Here is a 6,570-nt window from a genome sequence, read left to right as displayed (position 1 = left end):
TACAAGCGCAGAGTGGCGTGTCCGTTACAGTCCGCAGCTCCATACGCGAGGTGCATGTCGGCCAGTTCAACCTTTGAATACTCGTCCATCCTACTGCCTAGGGAACCGATTTGCAAATGCTGACTTCCAGCGGGATCGCTGTTCACGTGACCTCCTGGTCAACGTCCTCTATCGCATGACGAAGGTATTTCAGACCCTGCGATGGCTGTGTTGGTTCCTTCAGCATTGCGTTTAGGAGCTTGTTGATTGATTCCTCCCACATTGCTGTTAGATTGCCTTGTGGAGTTCGAGTCGTCGTGAGGACTTCTCCCCTGGGGAGTTTGTTCGTAGTTACTTTGTATATAACCCCCCAGGGAGCCGCGTTTCTAGCTGTGGAGACAAGCAACTCCCAGAATTTTCTTTTACTCTTTTGGATTTTGTCTGTGTATAGATTTCTTGCGTCCCTATAGCGTTCTCTTAAGGCCTCCACCTCAGCCTGCGGCTAAGACCTGCGGGCTCTTTGGAATTGTTTCCTTTCCGACCTCCTTCCTAAGGGTCTGCAGCTCCCGGGTCCACCAAGGGACCATTCCTGGGGAGGATCACTCCTTCTTTATGGTTGCACTACTGGACTCTGTGATTATGTTAGTCACTGTTCTTTGCAGGATGTCTAGATCAGTTTCCTTCTCTATTTGCTGTTGTCTAGCTTTGATAGCTGTGGCTAGGTGATCCGCAAACTGATTCCAGTCCGCTTTGTGGATTGCAAATCTGTTCGTGAGATATGTGGTGATTGGGGTTCTGGTTAGCGTTCTTGAGATTCGGTACGTGATCACCCGGTGTTCGGATGTTGTCCAAGAATTTTTGACTGTCAATCCGTCGATGTGCGCGGCCATATTGGCTGTGGCTATTGTAATGTCTATGTCTGCTTCCCAAAGCAGGTTTCAGAAGGTGGGCAGATGGTGTGGCTCGTTAAGGATCATGAACGGCGAGGTGGCTAGGAAGACTTCAAGTAGCTGACCATTGTGCGTTGCTGTTCTGCTCTCCGTTTTGCTGTGCCATGCAGGCGACCGACAGTTCACGTCTGTCCTCCACAATGATCCGCTGGTTTGGTAGGATGTCAAGTAGCTGTTGCATGTAATTTATGACAGTTGTAATATCCTGTCCCGGTCTAGAGTGGAGGGATATGGCGTAGAAGGCTCCTATTGGTGTGATGACATGGGCGCAGGCTACCCATGGTGTGCACAGCTGTGCGATCTTCGTTGCCGAGATGTCCGGGTTTCGGACCAGGACCGCGGCCCGGGGAGTGTCCTCATCAGATTTGTTGATGAGAGAGGTCAGAGGAGGATGGCTAGAATTGTGCAAGCAAACAGATGGGGCATAATGTTGAACATCACGCCTGGCACTTTGCCGTCCCGGGGTGGTTTCCTTAAGGAAATAAACAGATAATAATAATAATAATAATACAACCTTGGTGCGCAGAACAAAATATCGCAACGGACCACTAGTCGCACTTTGTCGCGAATGGGCTACAACAGCCCACGGCCACATCGTCTACCTTTGTTATCAATGAAGAACAAGAGAGCACCCCACCTGTGGGCACAGCAACACCAGCACTGGACTATCGAGGATTGGAAAACAGTTGCTTGGTCTGACGAGTCGAAGTTCCTGGTGCATCATATTGATGGAAGGCTCAGAATTTGGCGAAAACAACATGAATCCCTGGACTCGTCATGTCTGAGAACTACTGTGCAAGGTGGTTAGGGCAGTGTTATGGTGTAGGGATTGTTTTCTTGGCACACGTTGGGTCCATTGATACCCATAGATTCACGTATGAATGCCACATCATACCTAAACATCGTTGCTGACCAAGTTCATATTGACAGTTTATCCACAGTCATATGGTTACTTCCAGCAGGATAATGCGCCGGTGCACAAAGCCCTAATCACTATGGAATGGCTCCAGGAACATGACAATGACTTTTCTTTGCTGCAGTGCCATACTCAGTCCCTGGATCTGAATCCTATTGAACATCTTTGGGATGTGCTGGAAAGGGCTGTTCGCTGCAGGCCTACAACTCCGACAATTCCTAAGGAACTGCGTGACACACTCAAGTCTGCATGGTACTCAATTCCTGCAAAACGTTTTCAGTATCTTGTTCAATCCATGCTTAGACGAATTCAGGCTGTTTTGAAGGATAACTGAGGCTCAACAGGCTATTAGGTAGGTGTACCTAATAAAGTGGCAGCACAGTGTATACAGGGTATTTCAGTTAAACGTTTCAGAACTTCTAAGAGGGGTAGGGTACATCCTGACAACTCGAAATCATATAGCAATGTGGGGTCGGAAATGCTTTCCTGAAGCGGTGTTGTACACAGAAGCACCATAAAGAAAAGAGACCGTAAGTGAGAAATCGTTTTAATAATACATGAAAAGAAGCAAAAGGTACATGGATTAAAGTAAGTGTTCGAAGTTTCTTCCACGGGCTACAATGCACGCCTCACATCTCCGACCCATGGACATCCGAACATTCTGGAATACTCCAGGCGAATTTCGAATTTCTTCGGCAGCTACTGCTATTCTTGCAACCAGCTCCTCAGCATTTTCAACAGGGGCGTCATAAACTAGCGATTTCATATGACCCCAGAAATAAAAATCAAGACATGATAGGTCGGGTGACCGAGCAGGCCAACGCACGGGACCACCACGTCCGATCCACTGTTGACCAAATGTGACATCCAGGTAGTTACGAACATCTCCACTATAATGGGCAGGGGCTCTATCGTGTTGGAACCACATTGTCTGTTGCGTCGATGCAGAAATCTGTTCATCTCTCAAAAGTTGTGGAAATACTTGCTGCAGAAAGATCAAGTAGATAGGTCCGGTTAGACGACAGGAACAGGTAAGGTCCGATGAGGTGATCTCCCATAATACCGGCCCATACATTGACCGAAAATCGAATCTGTGCAGCACGACGTCGTATTGCATGCGGGTTCTCGACCGCCCAGATATGGTCGTTATGCGTGTTGAAAATTCCTTCCCTTGTGAAGGAATTTTCACGGTCATATGAAATCGCTAGTTTATGACACCCCTGTTGACAATGCTGAGGAGCTGAGAGAGAGAGAGAGAGAGAGAGAGAGAGAGAGAGAGAGAGATAATCTTTATTACCCTTCACGGCCATAAAGCCAGGGGCTTACAGTTTCCCAAACTTCCGGGAAAATTGAACAATTATTTACAAAAAGGTAATTTTACACAGAAAACATATTATAATACAAAGGAGAGAACTCCTTACGAGAGTTAAATCTGATTGAGCTGGCTTAACATCGAGATAAGAGAACCAGCTCAATCAGACAGGAACAGATGCAAAGTATCCATCAGTCATTGCTGATTAGTCCTACTCGTCATAATTTTTTTCCGGTAAGTCCGGTCAGCAGCGAATTTGTGCAAGTCGGCGTCCAGTGCCTGGGTTTGCTTGAGCATCTGCTGAGGAAGGAACCTGTCCGAGAGATGGAGTCGTGCTGAATGCGAGTGGAGCTCGGGATTGGCCCTAAGGGCAACAGGGGGGATCCTCCAGCCACAGGTATTCCAGAATGAAGGTGTTGCCATTATGCCTGTTAACATCTTGACTGTTGCTAGGAGGCGTTGGTCGTCGACTAAGGTGGGAAGCCGTGGAATTCCGAGAGAGTTGGCAAGCTGTGTGGTCGGAATCAGAGCTGGAAGGTTGTGCTTCCTGTTGGCCCACTTTAGGAGCCAGAATTCTGTGGCAAAGAGTGGTTTCTTTATTGACGGTGCTGCTGACGCCCAAATTTCAGCAGCATAGGGTAAAGGTGGAAAGATAACTGTTCTTATGTACCTCACGGTTATCTTTTTATCTGTGATATGAAGGAGATGTTGTTTTGCTATCCACCGGAGTCTTGAAGCACGTGTGAGGAGCATATCCATGTGGGCGTTGAATCGAAGTTTTGGGTCGAATACAACGCCCAGATCACGATGGCTGGACACAATTGGGATGAGGGTGTTGCCGACCGAAGGCTGGAGAGAAGAAGGAGTTTGCTTCAATGAATACACCATGAATTCGGACTTAGCAGGATTGATCTTGAGCCCAAACTGGCAGAGGTAAGATGTGACTGTGGTGAGAGTGTTGTTAATTTCCACTTTTACCAGATTTAGGTCTTGACCGGGGATGATGGGAGTGAGTATCTTGATATCGTCCGCATAGCTTAATAGACATCGAGAATGTGCAACCAGTGGGAAGATAATGGATGAAAACAGAAGGCCCGAAAGGACCCCTCCTTGTGGGACTCCTGCGGTGACGGATCTAGTAAGGGTGCGATCTCCTGTATGAAGCTTTATAACTCTGTTATTCAGAAGAGAGGAGAGAAAGCATAATATGTTCCCTGTGATCTGGAAGTGGCATTCCAGGAGAGTGAGAAGTTGGTTTACTTGGACGGCATCAAATGCAGCTTCAATGTCTAAGTAAGTCACAGCTAGTTCCTGCCTATTCTCCAATGCTGACAAGATAGTATTTGTGGTGGCTAGCAGATTGGTGATCGTTGATCTGTTTGGAAGGGAGTAGTGAATTTGGGCTGGATTACTGGGCAAGATCTGCTTAGTGAGGATAGGGAGTAAGGTCTTCTCCAGGAGCTTCAGTAGGCTGGAGGAGTTGGAGATGGGTCGGAAGTGTTTAGGTTTCGACGGCGACTGAGCTGGTTGCAAGAATCGCAGTAGCTGCCGAAGAAATTCGAAATTCGCCTGGAGTATTCCAGAATGGTCGGATGTCCATGCGTCGGAGATGTGAGGCGTGCATTGTAGCCCGTGGAAGAAACTTCGAACACTTACTTTAATCCATTTACCTTTTGCTTCTTTTCATGTATTATTAAAACGATTTCTCACTTACGGTCTCTTTTCTTTATGGTGCTTCTGTGTACAACACCGCTTCAGGAAAGCATTTCCGACCCCACATTGCTATATGATTTCGAGTTGTCAGGATGTACCCTAACCCTCTTAGAAGTTCTGAAACGTTTAACTGAAACACCCTGTATAGGTACATAATAGATACATATCGATTAATAAGACAGGTCACTGAGAATTTGTTTACTGTATGGCATATCCGTATAGATATGATCGAACTTGCAGAACCTTGCTAGATGGTGAGAGCTAACACTCCCTGGAGGTCGACGTTCCGATGCACGTCTTCCAGGATTTGCTTCCTGTTTATCTTTCATCAATTAGCTTATTGAATTAATAATTTGTAGATTTTCGAAATATTCAAGGGTATTTTCTGGTTAAATGTCTCTGGGAAAGTGGAGGTTGGAAGGTTTTGACCTGTTACTTTGTTTATGTCGACGTCTCGGGTGGATGCTTGAGACTACAATTAAAGCCATCTTGGAAAAATCCATCCTATTAATAGTTTTTCAAGCGAGATTAGTTTTTTGATAAGTTTTCGTATTTTGTGAAATTCTATATCAGTAAAATTTTTCATATATATGAAACAAGTGTAAGGTAAGGTAAGGTGTAAGGTATATTGTTGTCATGCGGCCCCAGGGGTTTCCCCCATCTCCGCGTTGCTTTCTTTGTGGGTGTACCAGTTTCCTGGGAATGCCAGAGGTTTAAAAGTGTGTGGGTATTGTACCTGTGTAATGTCGTGTACCGTTGTTCATCTGGTCATTTAGCCGCTGGACCCCTGCTGGAGCCCAGCATTGCCCCACCTTTGCCCCGTGGAGGCAGACCAGGAAACACCAGTAGACTAAGATTTACTCTGGCAGGTCCTGCCGCTTAATTTCCTGAGATTTCGGCAGCTAGGACCTAAAAAAAAAAAAAAAAAAACTTATGTACACATATACATATATGCACATATACACAACAGTGATACATAATATATACGCATCCATGCAATCGTAATTACTTTGGATGTTTGCATACAGCACGTGTGCATCCATTCATATGGCAGGAGTATGGCATTGCGTAGGATAATTAGGCCGAGACTGGGCGAAGATTATTTTTTTGCTAGATTAAATTTAGTGTGTAGGGCGCTCGCGTTGTGTATAGATAGAGTGGGGGAGGGGAGGAAGAAGGTTGGGGGGAAAAGGCAGAAGTATGGGGGACACAGAAGAGATTCCCCCAGGTGGTCAGTGAGGCATGCCCATGCCTCACCAGAAGGAAAGGTGGGGTAGCAGGGGGCGAGGCGACTGGTCATCTCGTCCTCCTGCCAGGAAGGGATATTAAAGGAGAGCCAGGCTAGTGCTTGGCTCAGGCCGCCAGAACAGCTGCTATTCGTCCTTCATTCAGATTTTTTGTCTATCTTCATGGTTGCTTAGTAGTCCATCTTTGGTGTTATGCACATTTTGGCTTCTAGCCATTATGTGGCTAATGTGCATTCAGGTCCCGTCTTCTTCTGTACAGGGCTTCAGCGAACTTTGAGAAGGCAATATATTCCTGTCTCCCATCCAGGAGGTGTTGTTCTCTATCTCTGGGCAAAAAAGTGATCCGAGTGATGAGTTGGCAGCGGAGGTCATCATAAAGCTGGCATTCATGCATGAGGTGGTGCCAGCTCTCCAGCTCTCCACAGCAGCAAGTAGGGTCATCTGTAATGCCCA

Source organism: Mastigoproctus giganteus, chromosome 2 (assembly GCF_048544385.1).
Source record: "Mastigoproctus giganteus isolate SK-2022 chromosome 2, ASM4854438v1, whole genome shotgun sequence".
Lineage (NCBI taxonomy): Eukaryota > Metazoa > Arthropoda > Arachnida > Uropygi > Thelyphonidae > Mastigoproctus > Mastigoproctus giganteus.
Note: the sequence above shows the minus strand (reverse complement) of the source record.